General features: G+C 45.2%; 1 protein-coding gene across 2 annotated transcripts in view; it reads right to left on the bottom strand.

The window, feature by feature from the left end:
- The window catches only part of MYH11 (myosin heavy chain 11), a 127,420-nt gene extending 111,153 nt beyond the window's left edge, over positions 1 to 16,267 (bottom strand). For both annotated transcript variants that reach the window (XM_070362630.1, XM_070362631.1), the window contains exon 1: positions 16,110 to 16,267. The gene's annotated coding sequence lies outside the window, so the exon portion shown is untranslated. The remainder of the gene's footprint in view (positions 1 to 16,109) is intronic.
- Between the last annotated feature and the right edge of the window lie 4,205 nt (positions 16,268 to 20,472).

The raw sequence follows: 20,472 nt of genomic DNA, 5'->3' as shown, positions 1-20,472 counted from the left end.
TGGATAAATAAAATGTGGCCTATCCATTTAATGGAATATTACTCAGCCATGAAAAGGAGTGGAGTACTGAAATACACTGAGTGTTAATGAATCTTGAAAACATTATGCTAAGTGAAAGAATCTAGTCACAGAGGACCATGTATTGTATGATTCTACTTACATAAGAATGTCCAGAATAGGCAAATCCATAGAGATAAAAAGTAGATTAGTGGTTGCGAACAGTTGGGAGAGAATAAAAGGGTGACGGTAGATGGATCAAACTGCAAACGTCCATTGAATCATAGAAAAAGCAAGAGAATCCCAGAAAAACATCTACTTCTGCTTTATTGATTACGCCAAAGCCTTTGACTGTGTGGATCACAACAAACTGTGGAAAATTCTTCAAGAGATGATAATGCCAGACCACCTTACCTGCCTCCTGAGAAATCTGTATGCAGGTCAAGAAGCAACAGTTAGAACCGGACATGGAACAACATACCAGTTCCAAATTGGGAAAGGAGTACATCAAGGCTGTATATTGTCACCCTGCTTATTTAACGCATATGCAAAGTACATCATGCAAAATGCCAGGCGGCTGAAGCATAAGCTGGAAACAAGATTGCTGGGAGAAATATCAATAACCTCGAATAATGACACCACCTTTATGGCTGAAAGCAATGAGAAACTCAAAAGTCTCTTGATGAAAGTGAAAGAGGAGAGTGAAAAAGGTTGGCTTAAAGCTCAACATTCAAAAAACTAAGATCATGGCATCTGGTCCCATCACTTCATGGCAAATAGATGGGGAAACAATGGAAACAGTGAGAGACTTTATTTTCTTGGGGTCCAAAATCACCGCAGATAGTGACTGCAGTCATGAAATTAAAAGATGCTTACTCCTTGGAAGAAAAGCTATGACCAACCTAGACAGAATATTAAAAAGCAGAGACATTACTTTGCCATCAAAAGTCGCTCAGTTTTCTTTATAGTCCAACTCTCTTATCCATACATGACCACAGGAAAAACCATAGTGAAGAACTGACTCATTGGAAAAGACTCTGATGCTGGGAAAGATTGAAGGCAGGAGGAGAAGGGGATGACAGAGGATGAGATGGTTGGATGGCATCACTGACTCGATGGACATGAGTTGGAGCAAGCTCTGGGAGTTGTTGAAGGACAGGGAAGCCTGGAGTGCTGCAGTCCATGGGGTTGCAAAGAGTTGGATGTGACTGAGTGACTGAACTGAACTGAACTGAACTGAAGTAGAGGGGAGTGGATTTCTTTTTAGGGTAATGAAAATGTTCTAGAATGTACTGCAGTGATGGATACACAATTCTGTGACTATGCTGAAAGCAATTCAATTGCACAATTTAAATGGGTTAATTGCATTGTATTTAAACTGGATCTGAATAGAATTGCTTAAAAATGAAATATAGGGAATATTGTAAAGCACTAGTATAATAACCCATTTTTATTTTAAAATATTTAAAATTCATATAGGCAAAATAACTGGAGAAATATGTACTTATCGAGTACAGTTTTGAAGGGATTTTTACTTTTCATGACTAATGAAAAGTACTACTAATTTTTTGTAGTAAAATATACATGAGATTTACTGTCTTACACATTTTCATTTCAGTGACATTAAGTACATCCATATTGTCATGCAATTATCACCACCATCCAACACCAGAACTATTTTCATCTTGTAAAACTGAGACTCCACACACATTAAACACTAATTCCTCATTACCTCCTCCCTCCAGCCACTGGCAAGCACTATTCTACTTTATGTTTCTATGAATTTCACTGCTCTCAGGACCTCATGTCAGTGAAATACTCAGTATTTATCCTTTTGTCACCAGCTTATTTCACTTAGCATAATGTCTTCAAAGTTCATCCATGTTGGAGAGTAAATCAGAATTTCACTCATTTTTTGAGGCTTAATAACATTTCATCGTACAGACATGTGACATTTTGTTTATCCATTCATCTGTTGATGGACACTTGAGTTGCTTTCACATTTCCTCTATTGTGAATAATGCGACTTTGAACATGGGTACATTTCTATTATGCATTTTTGCCATGAAAGAAAGTGAAAGTGAAAGTTGCTCAGTCGTGTCTGACTCTTTGTGATCACATGGAATTCTCCAGGCTGGAATCCTGGAGTGGGTAGCTGTTCCTTTCTCCAGGGGATCTTCCCAACCCAGGGATTGAACCCAGGTCTCTTGCATTGCACATGGATTCTTTACCAGCTGAGCTACATGGGAAGCCAATATAGTTTTATAACTTTTATTGAATTTATGATTAACAAAAATAGATACTTTACAAAAGACTTCAAGTAACCAATTCACATAAGAAAAAGATGTTCAGCCTCAGGAGTAAATGAAGAACTACAAGGTGAAGCAATGAGATGCTGCTTTTCACTCACCGCTTGGCTAAGATGAAAACCACTGATAAGGCCTGTATTGTCAGGAGAGTAGGGGCTGGGGCTCTGCATACATTGCCCTTATGGATGGAAAAGTCCTAAAGTTCACACACATCCCTTGACCTGCAATTCCATTTCTAGCAATTTGGCTTACGGAAACAGACAAGTGTTAACAGATGTATAAAAATGTGCACTGCCGTGCAATTTGGCACAGCAAAACCTGCAAGCAATCCAAATAGTTTTCAGGAAGTGCCTTGTTGAATTACAGATCATCCGGGCAACAGACTGCTATAAGCCCATCCAAAATTCAAGATGTAGGCTTTTATATATGCCACACAAAACTCTGCCCTTTCAACCTTCCCCCCCACCCCCGGCTGCCCTGTGCTGTTGGTGGGAATATAAGTTGGTGCAGCCACTATGGAAAATAGTATGGAGGTTCCTCAGAAAACTAAAAATAGAATTACCAGCAATCATTACCAGAATGATCCAGCAATCCTATTCATGGGAATATGCCTGGACAAAACTATAATTCATACAGATACATGCATCCCTATGTTCACAGCAGCACAGTTCACAATAGCTAAAATATGGCCACAACCTAAATGTTCATCACCGAATGAATGGATAAAGAAGAGGTGGTGCATAGATACAATGGAATACTACTCGGCCATAAAAAAGGATGAAACAGTGCCATTTGCAACAACGTGGATGCAACAAGAGATGCTCATACTAAGTGAGATAAGTCAGAAAGAGAAAGACAAATGCCATATGATGTCACTTATATGCGGAATCTAAAATACAGCACAGAGGAACCTATCTATAACATGGAAACAGACTTACGGACAAAGAGAACAGGTTTGTGGTTGCCAAGGGGGAGTGGGGAGGAAGAGGGCTGGATTGCGAGTGTGGGATTGGCAGAGGCAGACTATTACACTCAGAACGGACAAACAACAAGGTCCTAATGTAGAGCGCAGGGATTATATTCAATATCCTGTGATGAAACATAATGGAAAATTAAAGAAAAAGAATGTTAAAAAAGAATGAAAGTGATAATTCATAGACTTCATGCTGTTTACAGATTTGCCCACAAGTTTTGAACATTAAAAGACTCTAAGTTAATTAAAATGCAAATTATAGACTTGTAAAATAAAAAATAAGGATTTTTCCCTTTCATCTTAACCTATTTGTCATTTACATGATTTAAAATTCTCTCATTGTAAATGCACAATTCAATGACTTTTAGTAAATTTACAGAGTTGTGCATCTATCATGATGCTAAATTTTGGAACATTCCCATCACCCCAAAAAGGGTTTCCTCATACTAGTCTGCAGTCACTCCCTGTTCCTACTCCCAACTCCCTGGCAATTACTAATCTACTATCTGTCTCTATAGATGTGCCTTTTCTGGACATTGCAAAAAACAGAATTATACAATAGGTGACTTTTGACCGTGCAAAGTCAATATGACAAAAACCAATATGCATAAATGGAATACTCAGCAGTAAAAAGGAACAAATTACACCATAAAAAAGATGAATTGTGGAAGCAAGCTTAATGAAAGAAGCAGAACCCAAGTCCTACACACGCTCTTATTCCACTGATAAGGAGGTGTAGAAAAGGCGAAGCTGTGGCAACAGGAAACGGATCAGTGATTGCTCACAGGCTGGGGAGGGACCTGGCTGCCAAGAGGCACAAAGGAAGTTCCGGGGTGATGGAAACATTCTATATCCCGATTACGACGATGATCATACAACTATATACATTTGTCAAAATTCACTGAGCTGTACACTTAAAAACCAGTGAATTTTTTAAAAAGTAAAAGAAATACTATATGTACATTACACCTCAATAAAGCTGAATAAGATAGTTATAAAAGAATGTCTTATCATTTTGTTTATTTTTCTTCATTTAAAAAAAATTAACTTATTTATTTTAATTGAAGGCTAATTACCTTACAATATCATAGTGGTTTTTGCCATACACTGACATGAATCAGCCACGGATGTACATGTGTTCCCCATCCTGAACCTCCCTCCCCATCCCATCCCTCTGGGTCATCCCAATACACCGGCCCTGAGCACCCTGTCTCATGCATCAAACCTAGACTGGCGATCTGTTTCACATATGATAATATACATGTTTCAATGCTATTCTCTCAAATCATCCTTGTCTTGCCATTTCATACATCCGTGTATACATTTTAAAAAGTCTAGAAAACTACACACAAAAATATTAAACCAGGGTTCTATTTGGTCAAATGTGGGACAGTCTGAACATCAGTAAGGTAAATACAACAGTTGAAAGATTAGTATGTTTAAATCCATGAGCTCATCATGGTTAAAAAAAAATTCACAGATCATCTTTGTAAGCTGCTGGGGAATCAACCCATGGTTTTGAAAACTGGTAAAGAAAGAGGTGGAAACTAAGACACTGATTCTGCCTCTCTACAAATTCTTCCTCAAGGCCACTAAATAATTGACAAGAAGTCTGTCTTTATCTAAAATATTAAGTCATTAAATGTCAGATTCTCCATTCGATTGTCTAGAAATGACCAGGAGACGAGCTGCTGAGGCAACAGACTCTTTTCAGACCTGTCCAATGGCCCATCCCAGGCCCTCTGACCATACCTGCAGGAGCTGTCCTGCCCTCGGAACACTGGCTCGTGTTCAGCTCCTCCAACCCGACCCACCCTCCTCCCCCACCCACTGGTGGTTCCAAAGAACTAAGGTGCGGGCTGAGTGAGGATGTACTGCGTGGTTGATGCCCCTTCTTCAGCAGAAAACAATTCATAGCTCCTTTAGCTATGGATCCCCTCTTAGAGGCACATAACCTCTGATCAGCTCTGTTTTTGCAGCGTTAAGGTTACTGAGTAGGTGTAGGTGGTGTCGGCCCGATCCATCCGTTGTGAAGTTCTCCATCTGCTATTCAGGCTTCTCAGGTGGTGTGGGTGGGAAGGAACCCACCTGCCAAAGCAGGAGACGCAAGAGGCGCAAGATAATTTGCATGCTTGGACTCCAAATCCCATGGAGGTGGACTAACTTCCACATCCCACCAATGGGCCCCTGGAGCTGGGCCGTCAACTCCTAAAATGCAGACTTTGCAAGGCAAAAATCAGAGGGGCAGTTCCTCCCGCTTTCCTCTTCCAGGGTGAAAATGACAATAATAAAAACCAGGAGCTAATTTGTTCAGAAAGGTTAGTTATTTCTCCTGGGTGACCTGATCTAGTAGCTCTTTAAAAAATAAAATAAGAAATGAGTGAATCATTCCCTAAATCTGAAAAATCACTCCAGTTATCCCAAAAAGTGAATTAAAGAATTGTAGAAAATGTACACTGTTCTAGGTTTAACGATCACGTTTCCTGCACTTTAAATTCTTTTGGGAGGGGGTGACTCTGGGCATGTGGGATACAGATTCCTCAAATAGGGATTGAACCCAAGCCCCCCTGCAGTGGAAACATGGAGTCTTCATCACTGGACCCCCTGGAAAATCGCTTTTAATTTTTAAATTGCTATTGAATTTCTTCTGGGACATAGTAACTCCAACAGCATTCTCTCTTCAGCCCCCTTTCACTGCTTAAAAAAAAAAAAATACTACCATCTACTTAGAAGAATTCCTGCTATATAAATGTAGAAGAAATGATGAAACTAGAATGTAGCAATTCTGGAACTCTGAATAAAATAATGGGTCTTGGCAATCGCTATCAAAGTTGCTAAAACATCAGACCAGTGGTTCGCAGACTTCCTTGTGCATCAGCCTCACCTGGGAGGTTGTGGAATCACGGATGCCTGGGCCCACCCCAGAGCTTCTGAGCCAGTAGGTCTGGGGTGAACCCAGGGATCTGCATTTCTAACAGGCTCCCGGGTGATGCAGAGGATACTGGTCCACAGTTTCAGACCCACCCCATTATATCAGATGACAAGCAAATGTGCTGTGTGCTCACTTGTGACTGACTCTTTGCAACCCCATGGACTGTCGCCTGTCAGGCTCCTCTGCCCATGGGGTTTTCCAGACAAGACTACTGGAGTGGGTTGACATTTCCTCCTCCAAGGGATCTTCCTGACAAAGGGATCAAACCTGAGTCTCTTATGCCTCCCGCATTGACAGGTGGGTTCTTTACCACCAGCACCACCTGGGAATCCTGAATAGCAGATGGAGAACTTTCCAATGGATGGACGGGGCGGACACCACCTACACCTACTCAGCAAACTTAACGCTGCAAAAACAAAGCCGATCAGAGGTTATGTGCCTCCAGAGGGGATGCCTGGGGAAGTGGCACCACCACCAGTGAAATATTCTTACAGAAAAAAAGGGGGTGGGGTGAGGACAGACACTGACAAAGCCTCTGGATCTAACACCTATTTAAGGGAAATGCAGGGCACAGGGAACATGCCAACCAAGGTCACGGGCATGTGACAAAGTCCACAAGGTAGGAAAACGTAGGAAGAATGACTCAGTTTCTTTAACAGGTAAACCATTTTAAAAGGGGGGAACCTATGGATTAGAAGAGGCTTTGGGGGGACTTCCCTGGTGGCCCAGTGGTCCATTCTCCCAACGCAAGGGGCCTGGGTTCCATACCTGGTCAGGGAACTGTATCCCTTATGCTGCAACTAACACCCAGAGAAGCCGAATAAATCAATAGATATCTATTGAACAAAGATGTATAATATTTTTAAAAAAAAATCTGTTCTTCAAAACGGTACCCGATTAAGTAAACTACAACTCCACACCATAAGAACAAATCACACCAACACTTGTGTGGAAAAAAAAGCAGACACAAGAAGGACATACGGTGTGATTCTGTTCACAGGCAGAACTCAGAGATGCTTTAGGCTCAGTTCCAGACCATTGCAATAAAGCAACCATCACAATAAAGCAAGTTACATGGATACTTTGGCTTCCCAGTGTATAAAAAGGTTGCATTTACACTATGCTGTTGTTTATTAACTGTGCAAGAGCATTATGTCTAATGTCTAATTATGTCTAATGTCTACCTTAATGAAAAATACATGATTGTTAAAAAATTCTAACTTTCATCTGAGCTTTCAGTGAGTCACAGTAGCAACGACAAAGATCACAGATCACATAACAAATATTACAATGAAATCACCTTAAATATACAAGAATTACCAAAATGTGTCATAGAGACAGGAAGTAAGCAAATGGTGTTGGAAAAATGGCACTAATAGACTTGCTGAACATAGATTTGCCATAAGCCTTCAAATTGCAAGGGAAAAAACCCCACAGTATCTGTGAAGCACAATAAAATGAGGTATGCTTATATATGAGATTCAAAACCAGGCAAATTTAACCTACGGTGCTAGACATCAGATGTAACTGGAGGGGTAGGACATGATGGAGGTTGATGGAGCTGATAACTTTGTTTCTTAATCTGAATACCAATTACATGGGTGGAAATTCATCAAGCTACATACCTATAGAGATGTGTACTGTTCTGATATAGAATACACTTCAATAAAAATTTTTTCTTTTTACCTTTAATTATGGTAAAATACACATAATAAAATTTACCATCTTTACCACTTAATTGTGCAGTTGAGTAGTATAAGTACAATCAAGAGAAGTTTTTGAATGGTAGCCAATTATACCCAAGAAGACCAGGAGATGTATTTTATTTGTTTCGAGCAGCATGACAACTAAGTGGACTCTTCCTAATTTCTACGTTGGTGAGCTGCCTTAAAAATCAGGAAAAAAAATAGAAAAGCAAAAAACACAGCAGAAAAGCAGAAGGACTCAAGAATTTCCACTGCCAGGAACCCTGTCTAATCTAGGACTCAAAAATACAAACAGATCAAGTGCAAAGATTCAGTCTTTGTCCAAAAGAAGGAGAGAGAGGCTGGGCTGCTTCCCATGTCGTTGAGGTCTCTGACAGCCACAATGTGTGAAATCCACTTTGGTCAAAAGAAAGAAAAGGAAAAGAGGAGCTTGGCTTCACTCTAGAACGGCGTTTCCCAGAGTATGTTCCTTGGAACTCAAATCCCTCAAAATATTAATACTTGGGGTGGGGGTGGTGCGGGATTCAGGGAAGTGCTTCCCATTTCTCTCCATCATTTAGAAGGAGAGCTCGCATCAGGACATTCAAGGTCCTGACATCTGAAAGCTATTTCAGTCCTTTGACCACACGTCTTTGAACACATGAACACTACAGACCCCAAACACTGATTAAATCCCACAGATTTGCCCTTGAGAAAATGTGGTGAGTATAGCAAATTAATATTACTAATATTAGTAATCATAGCTGCTGCTCTGTCTTTTTTTTTTTTTTTGGCTACATCATGTGACATGGGGGACCTTAGTTCCCTGAGCAAGGATTGAACTGTGCCCCCTGCCCTGGGAATACAGAGTTTAACCACTGGACCACTGGGGAAGCCCTACTGCTGCTGTAATTGACTGTCAGCTATTATCTTGTTTAAACCCCTAAAAAATGCTACCCAAGGCACCATTACACTGAGGCACAGAGGGTCAGTAATTTGACCATCATAGCACAGCTAGATGTGGTGGAATCTGAATAAAAAATGTTTTCCAAGTAATCTTTCCTGTTCTGTATGCTGCTGCAGCTAAGTTGCTTCAGTCATGTCCGACTCTGTGCGACCCCAGAGACGGCAGCCCACCAGGCTCCCCAGTCCCTGGGATTCTCCAGGCAAGAACACTGGAGGGGGTTGCCATTTCCTTCTCCAATGCGTGAAAGTGAAAAGTGAAAGTGAAGTCGCTCAGTCGTGTCCAACTGTTAGTGACCCCATGGACTGCAGCCTACCAGGCTCCTCTGTCCATGGGATTTTCCAGGCAAGAGTACTGGAGTGGGGTGCCATCACCTTCTCCTACCTTCTGTGAAATAGGGAAAGAACTTGAGGACTGAAAGAAACACAGGCACACACGGGACACACCCTGGATCAGTCTTTGGCTACTTGAAGGCTGTGGGTAACTTGGTTTTATTGCTATAAGGACTTGCCTCAGGGTGCAGCCAGAGCCTTGAGCCTTCAAAACTTGAGGTAGTGGGCAATCAGGCAGAAAGTGTCAGGTCAGGCATTAGGTGAGGTACAGGGGGAAATGAAAAGCAGCTTGCCAGACTGCAGCAGTGGCCAGAGAGCACACCGCAGTGATAGGATTCGCCATGCTCTAAATGTAGGGGAAACTGCCGTCTGCAACTCCCTGCCGAGGTCCTTAATTTAGAGCAGGGTCTCTCAAAACGGCGGCACTACTGACATTTGAGGATGGATAATTCTTTGCCGGTGGGATGGATGGCGGGCGAAAGTGTGGGGGAGGGGGGCAGGTGGAGCGTGCAGGGAGAGGGCCTGCCCCTTGCCTTGTAAGGCCGTTAGCAGCCTCTCCGGTCTCGACTCGACAACCGAAAATGTCTGCAGGTATCGCTAGATGTCTCTTAGGGGGAGGACTGTCCCAGCCAACCTGGAATGCCAGCTATGGAAGGCCACACATGTGGAGGGAGGGCACACAAGAGGACCTCAGACAGCCAAACCTCAAGGAGACTCCCACCCTCCTGGTTTCTTCCTTTCAAGCTCTCCTCCCCAACCATCCCCGCCCCCTTCACTCCCACCCTGTACCATCCAATGTCCTGCATCAGCTCTAAGAGCTGAAAGGACACCTTCAGGCTCATTACCCAGGATTGATGGATACTACGTCCAGTGCATGATCAAAGGCTGCTATCCAGCCTTTTGATGAAAGCAAAGGACTCTTCACTGTTGGCGTCAGCAGCGTCCGACACAGCCAAGTGTGCCAGCTCTGGGCACATCCTGGCTTCCTCAACAACACCCAGCTCCCTTCTTTGAGCTCTTCGTTAGCCTCTGTAAGACCACAGGTTTACACATCCTAGTTCTGTGCTGAACTCACTGGGTCGCTCTGGGCAAGTCACTCTCTCTGGGCCTTGCGTTTTTCACTTGGGGAAAGAAATAGAAAGGGCTCTAACATCTTGCGGTATCTGTAATTCCAGATCAAAAAGGCTGGAGTTGGACCAACTGAGAATGTTTAGCTATTTCAGCTTGTTTTAGTATCGGTTTTATCTTCCCCAGAGGAACTCAGGGGTAAAAGATCTTGCCCCTTCTGCTTCTGTATTATTGAAAAATGAATAAAATTCCCCAGAGTAAACAGTAACAGGATTTGCACGTCATCAACCCTAGTTAACAGCTACGCTCAGTATTCTACTGCCAAGATTTTGGACCAGAGACACCAACTCAAATGTCGCCAGGGTCAGGTAAGCAATGCAGAGTGACCCAGGCTGGAAGTGGCTGGACAGAGCCCTCTGGTCTGTCCAGAGGAGACAGGGCAGCTTCCTAGCTCCTGCTGGGGTGTCTGAGTGAGGATGTGGGCCGGGCACTACCAGATATCCAACAGACTTGGAAGTCTGCATTTAGGTATGAAATGAAAGTGAAAGTGAAGTCGTTCAGTCGGGTCTGACTTTTGCGATCCCATGGACTGTTAGCCCTTCAGGTTCCTCTGTCCATGGGATTCTCCAGGCAAGAATTCTGGAGAAGGTAGCCATTCCCTTCTCCAGGGGATCTTGCCGACTCAGGGATCAAACCCAGGTCTCCTGCATTGCAGGTGGATGTTTTACTGCCTGAGCCATCATATCCATCCCTAAAGGAAATCAGTGCATGTTTCAAATGCCGTGCAGGCAAAATGAAAACCTCTGGGGCCTGATCTAGAACACACACCAGCTGACAGGAGCTCTGCAGAGAAGAAACTGGGTTAAGACCTGGTCCAGGTGAGGGAGGAGTCAGTGTGGAGAGGGAAGCCGGGGGAGGGGCTGGCCCCCAGATGCACCAGATCTCCAGGCCCCAAACTGTCACCATGAGCAACCGGGACTCTTAATCTGTCATTAATAACAGGCTACAATTACCATCGTGCTACATGTGCTAAGTTGCTCAGCTGTGTCCGACTCTGCAGACCTATGGACTGTAGCCACCAGGCTCCCCTGTCCATGGGATTCTCCAGGCAAGAATACCGGAGTGGGTTGCCATGCCCCCTTCCAGGGGATCTTCCCGACCCAAGGATCAAACTGGCGTCTCTTATATCTCCTGCATTGGCAGGTGGGTTCTTTACCACTAGCGCCACCTGGGAAGCCTTTATTCCCCTTTCTATTTGTGGGACATCAAGTTAGGCTATTTATTATATATACCATCTTGCTATGTTTTCTAATACATGAGGTAGGCATTATTGATTATTCCTATAAGGCTATGGAGGTCCCAGAAAGTAAAGGCTTTTGCTCGTAAAAGTTGGAGCCAAGATTAGAACCCAGATCTGACACCTGATCCAAGTAGGAAGTCTCCTCCTTGCTTGGCTTCCTTGCACGGACTTGCCCTTGTGAGGCTTTGCCATAGCTGCACGCCTTTATGACATCTGCCTAACCCATCTGTATACTGTTTTAAAAGTACCTCCAGAAGGAAGTTCTTACAATTATCAAAGCTAAATTAATTTTTCCTCCCTACCAAGAGAACTTGGTCAGCAAGAGGTCTGGTGAATCCCACGGAGGATGCTTTGAGGATAGAGAGAACTGGCCATTTCCGGTCCTAAAAGCCCCACTGTGTCTTGTTTCTTGCAACTCTGGCTTAGCATAGCTTAAAATACATGTAGTCTCCTATGTGTCTATTAGAAATTTAAATCGACAATGTCTTTAGAGGACTGTTTAGCAATATCTATCCATTTAAAATGTGCATGCTCTCTAACTTAGCAAATTGCATTGCTGGGAATTTATCCTGCAGATAAACTCATATAATTAGATATAAATAGATACACAAAGATGGTCCCTGAAGCCCTGTTTATATGTGGAGTGAAGCTGGTAAATTTCAATAAGAGGTTGTTGTAGTAAGATGCTATTTTGTTATTCAGTCACTAAGTCATGTCCAACTTTTTCCAACCCCATAGACTGCAGCATGCCAGGCTTCCCTGTCCTTCACTATCTCCTGGAGTTTGCTCAAATTTATGTCCTTTGAGTCAGTGATGCTATCTAACCATCTCATTCTCTTTCGCCCCCTTCTCCTTTTACCTTCAATCTTTCCCCGCATCAGAGTCTTTCCCTGACTCCTTGATTAGATGCTATACTTCCATGTAATAGAATATTACGCAGGTGATTTTAAAACACCACAATATGCTGATATAGAAAGTTAAAAATATGCAATTAAGTGAAAAAACAGCTAATTTACAAAGCCAACAATATTTGTGTAAAAAAGGAAGATTTGACATAGGAAAGTTTTGAAAAGATGCTCAAGAATACATTAACAACGGTTTTATCTAAAGATGGGGAAGCGGGGAAGGACTAAGAAGGTCAGGAATTCTACCTGGAGAGGCATTCTACCTGGAGACCAGGGAAGGGTTATAACCACCCCCAGCGGTCTCAGACTCTGAGGGATACAGAACTCTTACGAGATTCTGTATCATTTGCTGCCTGCCTCACCAGCGGAGGGGAAGTTCAAGCCTGTACAGGTGAACAAGAGGAAAGCCCATGGCCCTTTCTTAGGGACTTTGGTGAGGACCATTCCTCTTTAACTTCTGAATCACCGATGTGGTTCAGAGACACCTGACTTCCTCTGCAGGACAGGAGGCAACGCTAGCTTCTTTATCATCTGACCCCTTACAAAATTTCCTTCAAAGTCAACTATTCTCCAACAAAGCAAAACAAAAAGTTCCTTCAAATTCCTACGTAGCCTTTTGCAGACTTAGCCTTTCTCCCACAGTGTGGCCATGGTTAAATACATTCAGTGGTCAGAGTGAAAGGAAGAGACCCCAGGGATCAAAGGAGTCACCTTGGAAGGTGACTCCCACTCACAGACAGGCTCCTCCCACTCACAGCTGAGCTCTTCAAGGACACCATAGAGATCCTACACAAATCACAAAATACCTGGGCCAATATACCTGGTCATGTTCCTGACACAGGCAAGGAAATGTATCTATATTAGTGCAGAAGATTCTAATCACCACCTTTACCCAAATAGGAACTGAGTTTATGAAAAGAGATGGCAAGAAAAGAAATTTAAGGGCAAGTTTCTCTTTTATGGAAAGACTACACCATGGGTTTCCTGGTTCTGCCAAGTACCTGCTGGGCAACACTGAGCAAAATCCTTGAGGTCTCTGGCCATATATAAACAACCATCCACGGAAGTTCACCAGGGGCCAAGCACTATGCTAAATCTTTCGTATGCATGATCCCTTTGAATCCTCCCAGTAGGGCAATTCCATAGGCACTGAAGTCTTGAAAGAGCTTGTTTTGTAAAATCTTGTCTTCCTCATTGGCTAGTCAAGCTATCTTGAGCAAGTTATTCCGTCTCCACATTTGTGAAACAGGACCAATAATAATAGCATCCGCTCCAAAGAGCTGTTGTGAAGACTTAGTACAAGATGCCTATATAACAGATTCAGCACGGTGTCCCAGCAAAAGCACTCACCAGATGTTAGCCAGTCTTATTAGCCCCATTTTACAGATGGGAAAACTGAGGTTTGGGAAGGACAACATGGATGATTTCTACATTTGCTTGTGACATTCTTGGATTCTGGTGAATTTAAAATTGGATGTGGTTTGCCAGAAAAATCTAATGTGTATCTGAGTTTAGAGTTACATGGTTGTGCCTACAGCATAAAATTCACCTGTTTGGATTCAATATGCTGAGGAAAGGAGAAGACCACTTTCCCACCCCCAAAATAAAATTTCAAAACAAAAGAGAGCAGGAGAAGGTAATCCCCCTCTTCTCCCCAATGTCTTCCTCTCCGGACTCCCCAACTTGTTCCCAAACGGAAAGGACAAGGGCAGAGAAATCCCCAGAGGCAGGACCAATAAAGCCGCAATACAGGGCTAATTTGCGAGGGGGCTGGGGACGGCCTCATGGAAAACGCTACCATAAATGGGCATGTTTGCCTCAATCTCAGCCCTCACACAGAAAAGTAACGATAACAAATCCATAACAAATACCTTGTACGGAATAACATGTCTATTTCAGACATGATAATAAAATACACGGTGTTTACCAGCCCTAGAAGCTTCTCGAGGAAGGCCCAGCTAGTTCACCTTTTAGACTCTGGGGATGGCAGCCCATCTAATCTAGTCAACTAGACAACCACACCGCCAGGGGACAAACAGTGCATTTTATTTTAAATTTGCAAAAGGTCAGTTTATATTTTCTTCAAAGAGATGATAAACACTTGCCCTACGGGTCCCATCTGGTCCCATCAGAAACCTGATTCCAACAAAGTTTTTGTTCATGGTAAAGGAAAATGTTGGTGGGGTCAGGGGTATAGAATTGGCAGGAATGAGATCCACCACTTGTAAGCTGTGTGACATTGGGCAAATTACTTAAACTCTCTGAGCGTCAGTTATCTTGTATACTAAACAGGCATCACAATGCCTCCCTTAAAATGTTGCAATGATTAAATGAGGTCAATGAAGTCAAACACTGCTATAGTGCCTGGCACATAAGCACTCCGTCAATGGTAGTTTATCTCAATGGGAAAGCACCAAGGAAACTGCACTTCCATGGGTCTTCAATGTCCAGTTTCACCCACTGCTATCTAATGACTTTCAGCTCAGCTTCTGCAAGCTCCTTCTCTGTATATAATGGTCAGTTTGCAATTTAATCTATTCGTTCTTAATACTGTACTAAATGCTCCCTTTCTCGGGGTTTCTCAATAATTGCTTTTACTTCTTGATGAGTGCGGTTTTGAATGGTGCCTTTCCTCAGGCAGCCAAATCCCCATCAGCTCTCAGTGCAGACAGAGAACAGACAACAGGTGGCAGCCACTTTCTCTCACTTTGCCCACTTGGAGGGACATGAGAGCAACATGGGTGTTCTGCAGGAAAGCCCAGCCCCATCTTACCTAACGCACTTGCAGCCTCTGTAAGCAAGTGCGGGCTTTGGCATCTCAGTATTTGAGCCCCCTGGGGTCAACCTGGATGAGATTTTTAAAAATTTGGAGTGAGGGGGCGGTGTGTGTGTCTGGAAGAATACCAAGCTATAATAAATGGATCATGATCAGAGTATCACTCAAGGCTTATCAGCAGCGCACCCTCTAGAGCAGGGGTCCCCCAACCTCCAGCATCTAATGCCTGATGATCTGAGGTGGAGCTGGTGTAATTATAATAGAAATAAAGAGCACAATAAATTTAATGTGATTGAATCATCCTGAAACCATCCCCCTACCCTGGTCCATCAAAAATTGTCTTCCATGGGGATGCCAAAAAGGTTGGGACTGCTGCTCTAGACTGGGGGAAAACACTTCCCCTTCTGCCCACGGTTTTTTAAACTGATGCTTCCAACTCCACCTGGAGCCACACCTTGCCTGCCTGTGAGATAGGAAATGACTTTTCAGTGGAAGCTGGATCTTTGATATTTCCAAGGCAGCGTATCTTCCAGAGTCTCCTCATAACAAGAATCATCTGGGACTTATACACATAGAGTACAGTTTTTCTGAAGATTCTAAAGTAACCGGAGATGGGCCCAGGCATTATCTTTAGTAAGTACCCCCAAGGGAGTACTTCTCATTGGCTACCTTGGGAGATGCTGCTTTGGGGAAAATCTAGGATGACGGGGCAAAGAGAAATGAAAATTGTGACCCCTCAGCCCCTCCCCAGTGGTCCTTAAGAGGATGGCAACAGATGCGCCTCATGGCTCTCCAGCCCCTATAGGATGCCCTGCAGGATCCTGTAACCCCGGACTCAACTTCGTCCCCCGCAGGACCACATACTTACAGATCTCCAACTGGGGGGCAGAGCGGAGTAGAAACTTGACGGAGAGCTCAGATCTGGTACACCTCCCAGGCAGGGGCGTCCAAATCTCCGCGGTCGCCCGGGACGCCTCTTTTTATAGATCCGGAGCTGCCCGCGGGTGGGAAAGGGGAGGCAGCCGAGGAGGGCGGGGTGGGGATGGGTCCCGCGCTGCTCCCTCCGCAGCGCCCCCTGCAGGGCCCGAAAAACGCCGCTCTGGTCCAGGCCTCGCGCGCTCCTGCCGCGACGCCCGTAAAGGGGCGCACCGGGTGGGGGCCCCTGGGAAGGGTGCAGTGGGCAGGGGCGTTCGGGGATTTCTAACCCCGGCTCTCGGACAGTCGCGGAGACTCCGGGTCCCTAGAGAAACGGGTGGAGAGCACTCGGCGTCTCTAGGGGATGCTTGAGAATTTCTTCCTTGAGTCAGGTCCAGCTGCGCAGGCTTTAACCGCTTCTTTCGCAGGGGAGGAGCTGTGGGGGTCCGAGTTGACACCTTTCCCCGCTCCCCAGTTTTGTCGTCCCTACTGCCTGGAAAGGGGCTGGCTATGCTGCGAGACGGGCAGGGAAAGGGGATTTTCTGAACTTTGCAAAGTACAAGGCAAGAGCCCCCAACTCTGCTGGGAATTGTGCGGCAAGGGGAAGTTTTTACTTTTCCCAACTTGGCATCGCCACTTCCACCCAAAAAAAAAAAAAAAAAGACCCAATTGTTGTGACTTCAGGCACTGGATGTACCATTCGCTGGCTGTGTGACCTCAGGCAAGTCACTTCCCCTCTCTGAGCCTCCGTTTTTGAAGCTGAAGTGTGTGTGTGGTAATTATGTAATTTGCAAGGTGCATGTCAGGATCCAAGGAGAATGTGGGTGCCTCCCTGCTCTTTGAAAGCTCCCTTCTCTTGCCCCTCCCCGCCCCAAGAAATTCTTGCAAATGAAGCTGCCTGAAAGCTTTCTCCCTGTCTCTGTCCCTCTCAGTACCACTCCCTTATCCTCTGTGTCCGCACCACCCCCTTCTGTGTGTCTGACACCGGGTCTCTCCGTCACCGTTTGTCTGTCTTGTTCTGCCTTTCTTTCATTCTGTGTCTCCGTCACTCTTCCCAGGGCTGTCTCTTACTGTCTCTCTGTCTCTCTCTGTCTCTGGTCCCTGTGTCTCTGGCTCCAGATCGCCCTCCCTTTCTCCCCCCATCTCTCTCCTGTCACACGCACGCACACAGGCCATAAAAGGAAGCCGCAGCGTTGGGCTGGCCCTGCGCCAGCCCGGGGACCCACGGGCAGCTGGGCGCCCCGCTCCCCGCCCGGCCGGACTCCTAGGTTCCCGGCCGGTCCTCCCACCCCGGGCGGGAGCGGCGGGCGGCGGGGGGCGCTGGGCGGGAGACAACCCAAAAAGGGCAGGCGCAGGCTCCTTCCTGCAGGAATTCCCAGCGCTGCATACCAGCTCGGGGCTGCCCGCTCCCCCTGACTAAATATGGTGCCGAGCGGCCTCCCGGAGCCCTGCGGGGGTTGGGGGGGGCGGCATCTGAGGGCAGTGGGGTGGGAGGGGGACCCCTCTGCTTGCGGCTGAGCCAGAAGGAGGTGGCCCCCAAGTCCCACGTTGGTCCTAGCTGCTTAAGCCAGAGGGTTTGCTGAGGGGGTTAAAGATGTTGGAAGACCCTTACCCGGCTCTGTGCTTGGTACTCGTCCCCATCCTATCCAACAAACTCTCCTCTGGTCACCAGGTCAGGTGATGGTGAGGCCTTTATTAATGCCCCCATTTTGCAGGTGAGAAAACTGAGGCCCTCACGGAGTGAAGAGTTTTGCCTGAACCCTCGCTGGGTCTGAGGCCCACAGCTGCCACGATTCACTTCCTGAGGGGCATTAAGGGGAAATGCCCAGAGGAATTAGCCTTGAGGCTAAAGACCCCCACTAAAGTTAGTTGGAATCTGCCAGTGCCATTTTCTAGTTGTTTGACCTGGTGCCTCAGTTTCCCTATCTGTAAAATGGGAAGAACAGCAGTCACTTCTTCACTTCCCAGCTATTTGTAAATGGTCCTTGAGAAGATCCATGTAAAATGAACACGTGTCTGTGTTACTGCTCAATTGTGTCCAACTCTTTGTAACCCTATGGACTGTAGCCCTCTACAGGCTAAGAGGACCAGGATCCTCTTTCCATGGCATTCTCCAGGCAAGAATACCAGAATGGGTTGCCATGCCCTCTCCTAGGGGAATCTTCCTGACCCGGGAACAGAACCCAGGTCTCCTGAATTGCAGGCAGATTCTTTACTGTTTGAGCCACCAGGGAAGCCCCAGATGAACATATATCCATGTAAAATGCTTCGTGTTAGCTGCTATTATTCAAAACAAACATGAAACCAAGCAGAGTTGCATTTGGCCTTGAGGACCTTGTAATGATGACAGCCTGTCCTGCCTGCTGTTTCCTGTGGGCTGCCAGCCCCCTCTGCAGTTCTGCATCTCAGACCCTCTCCGACCCTTCCTCATCCCTCCAACATCTTGCCTGCTTTCCACCCTGAAAATACCCAGGCCCAGCTCCCCACCCTACATAATGGGCCTAAGTCAGAGTCTGCAACAGCCAGCATTCCGCTGGCTGGGATGTCAGGGGTAAAGTTCTTCAGAAAGTGATGAACGGGCGGCTTCCCCATGTGCCTCATAATGTCTACACTGTAAAAGGAGTGGAAACTGTCCCTGTGTTAGTACAGAGCTGATGTGGAGCAGAGAAGGGGAAGGGGAAAAACTGAAGTTGATCATCTCCTTCACATGCTGGAAAGATAATCCAGAGCAGGCTGTGAGAGTCCAACTCGGTGACCTCAGAGTGAAAACCGGCACATTTCCAGAGGCATTCACACTGGTATTCCAAAGTGGTGTATCTGATTCTTTAAAGAACTTGGTAACTTTTAAAAGAGAATAATTATACTGTTATTAATAAATGAAGGCTTTATAACAGACACTGAATTGCACTACATTACCTCACCTAGTCCTTATAATAACCCTACGAGGTATACGCTTAAACCTTTTTTTTCTCATTTTGCTGTGGAGGAACCAGGTTTGGTGAGTGAAATAACCAGCCAATTTAGCACAGCTAGCTAATGATGGTGGAGAAGGCAATGGCACCCCACTCCAGTACTCTTGCCTGGAAAATCCCATGGATGGAGAAGCCTGGTAGGCTGTAGTCCATGGGGTCGCTAAGACTCAGACACGACTGAGCGACTTCACTTTTCACTTTCATGCATTGGAGAAGGAAACGGCAACCCACTCCAGTGTTCTTGCCTGGAGAATCCCAGGGACGGGGGAGCCTGGTGGGCTGCCGTCTATGGGGTCGCACAGAGTCAGACACAACTGAAGCGACTTAGCAGCAGCAGCAGCAGCTAATGATGGAGCAGGAACTCCCACCCTGCTGTGTGATGGAGTCTAGCGTTAAGTAGAGAAGTCTGAGGGTGTGAACTCATGATCTGCTAAGCACCAGCCAGGGGGCCACGGGATTGTCAGTGAACCCCTCTGAGCCTGTGTTTCTCAAAGAAAAGCAGAGATGGTCAGAATCTTTGCCTCAACATGGGGAAGGCCTTATAGAAGGCATTTCTGGTACACTCTAGAAGTCCTTAGGAACAGTGTGTGCACATAATAGTCATTCAATGTCTATCAAATGCAGAAGCTCAGATGTTTGACTCTTCAAAAGCAGATGCCTTCGTTTTATTTCTCATGGCTCAAAAAGCCAGTTAAAGCTTGAGGGGGAAAAATTACTTTCAAAAAACCTAACTGTGACTGACTAAGGGCTGTCAAATAAGTTTCTTTGGCATGGCTCCTGTGAGGTGGCGTGTCCTGGGAGTTTCCATGAACTCATGGAACAAGACGGCAGCGGGGAAATTCTTCTCTTTTAGAGTCTTTTTTTTTTTTTTTTTAATCAAATAGCTTTGACTTTACTACTAGATTCAAAAAGTTTGAAAGTGCGAGTGTGAGTCTCTCTGGTTTTTAATAACCTCCAAGACTGGATTGATGCGTGGCTCCTGCATGTGGTTCACAATGACTGACAAGTGCATCAGCAGTCAGGTTATCCAGCTCAAGATCTGCACAGGACTCTGCCTTCTTGTGAATAAAGGGCCATCTTCCCCGACCACAAGCATGGTTCTGCTCAGGCACACAAGCACTTTCTTTCATGCATTATGGCCCCCACGCTTCTCCAGGTTCAAGACTAAATTGCACAGTTTAGTCTTGCAGTGCTCCTTTATCGTTGATTTCCTGCTCTAGTGTCTTGGTAACTTTGGATTCTCTATCAGGAAAGGTCCTAAAATTCTCAATAAAAATCATTTTATGGTTTCTTACAAAAGTAAACCTGTTCTTACCATATGACCTAGCAGATCACACTCCTTGG

Source organism: Bos mutus, chromosome 25 (genome assembly GCF_027580195.1).
Source record: "Bos mutus isolate GX-2022 chromosome 25, NWIPB_WYAK_1.1, whole genome shotgun sequence".
Taxonomy (NCBI): Eukaryota; Metazoa; Chordata; class Mammalia; order Artiodactyla; family Bovidae; genus Bos; species Bos mutus.
The sequence above is the reverse complement of the archived record's forward strand: the minus strand, read 5'-3'. Positions and strand labels throughout refer to the sequence as shown.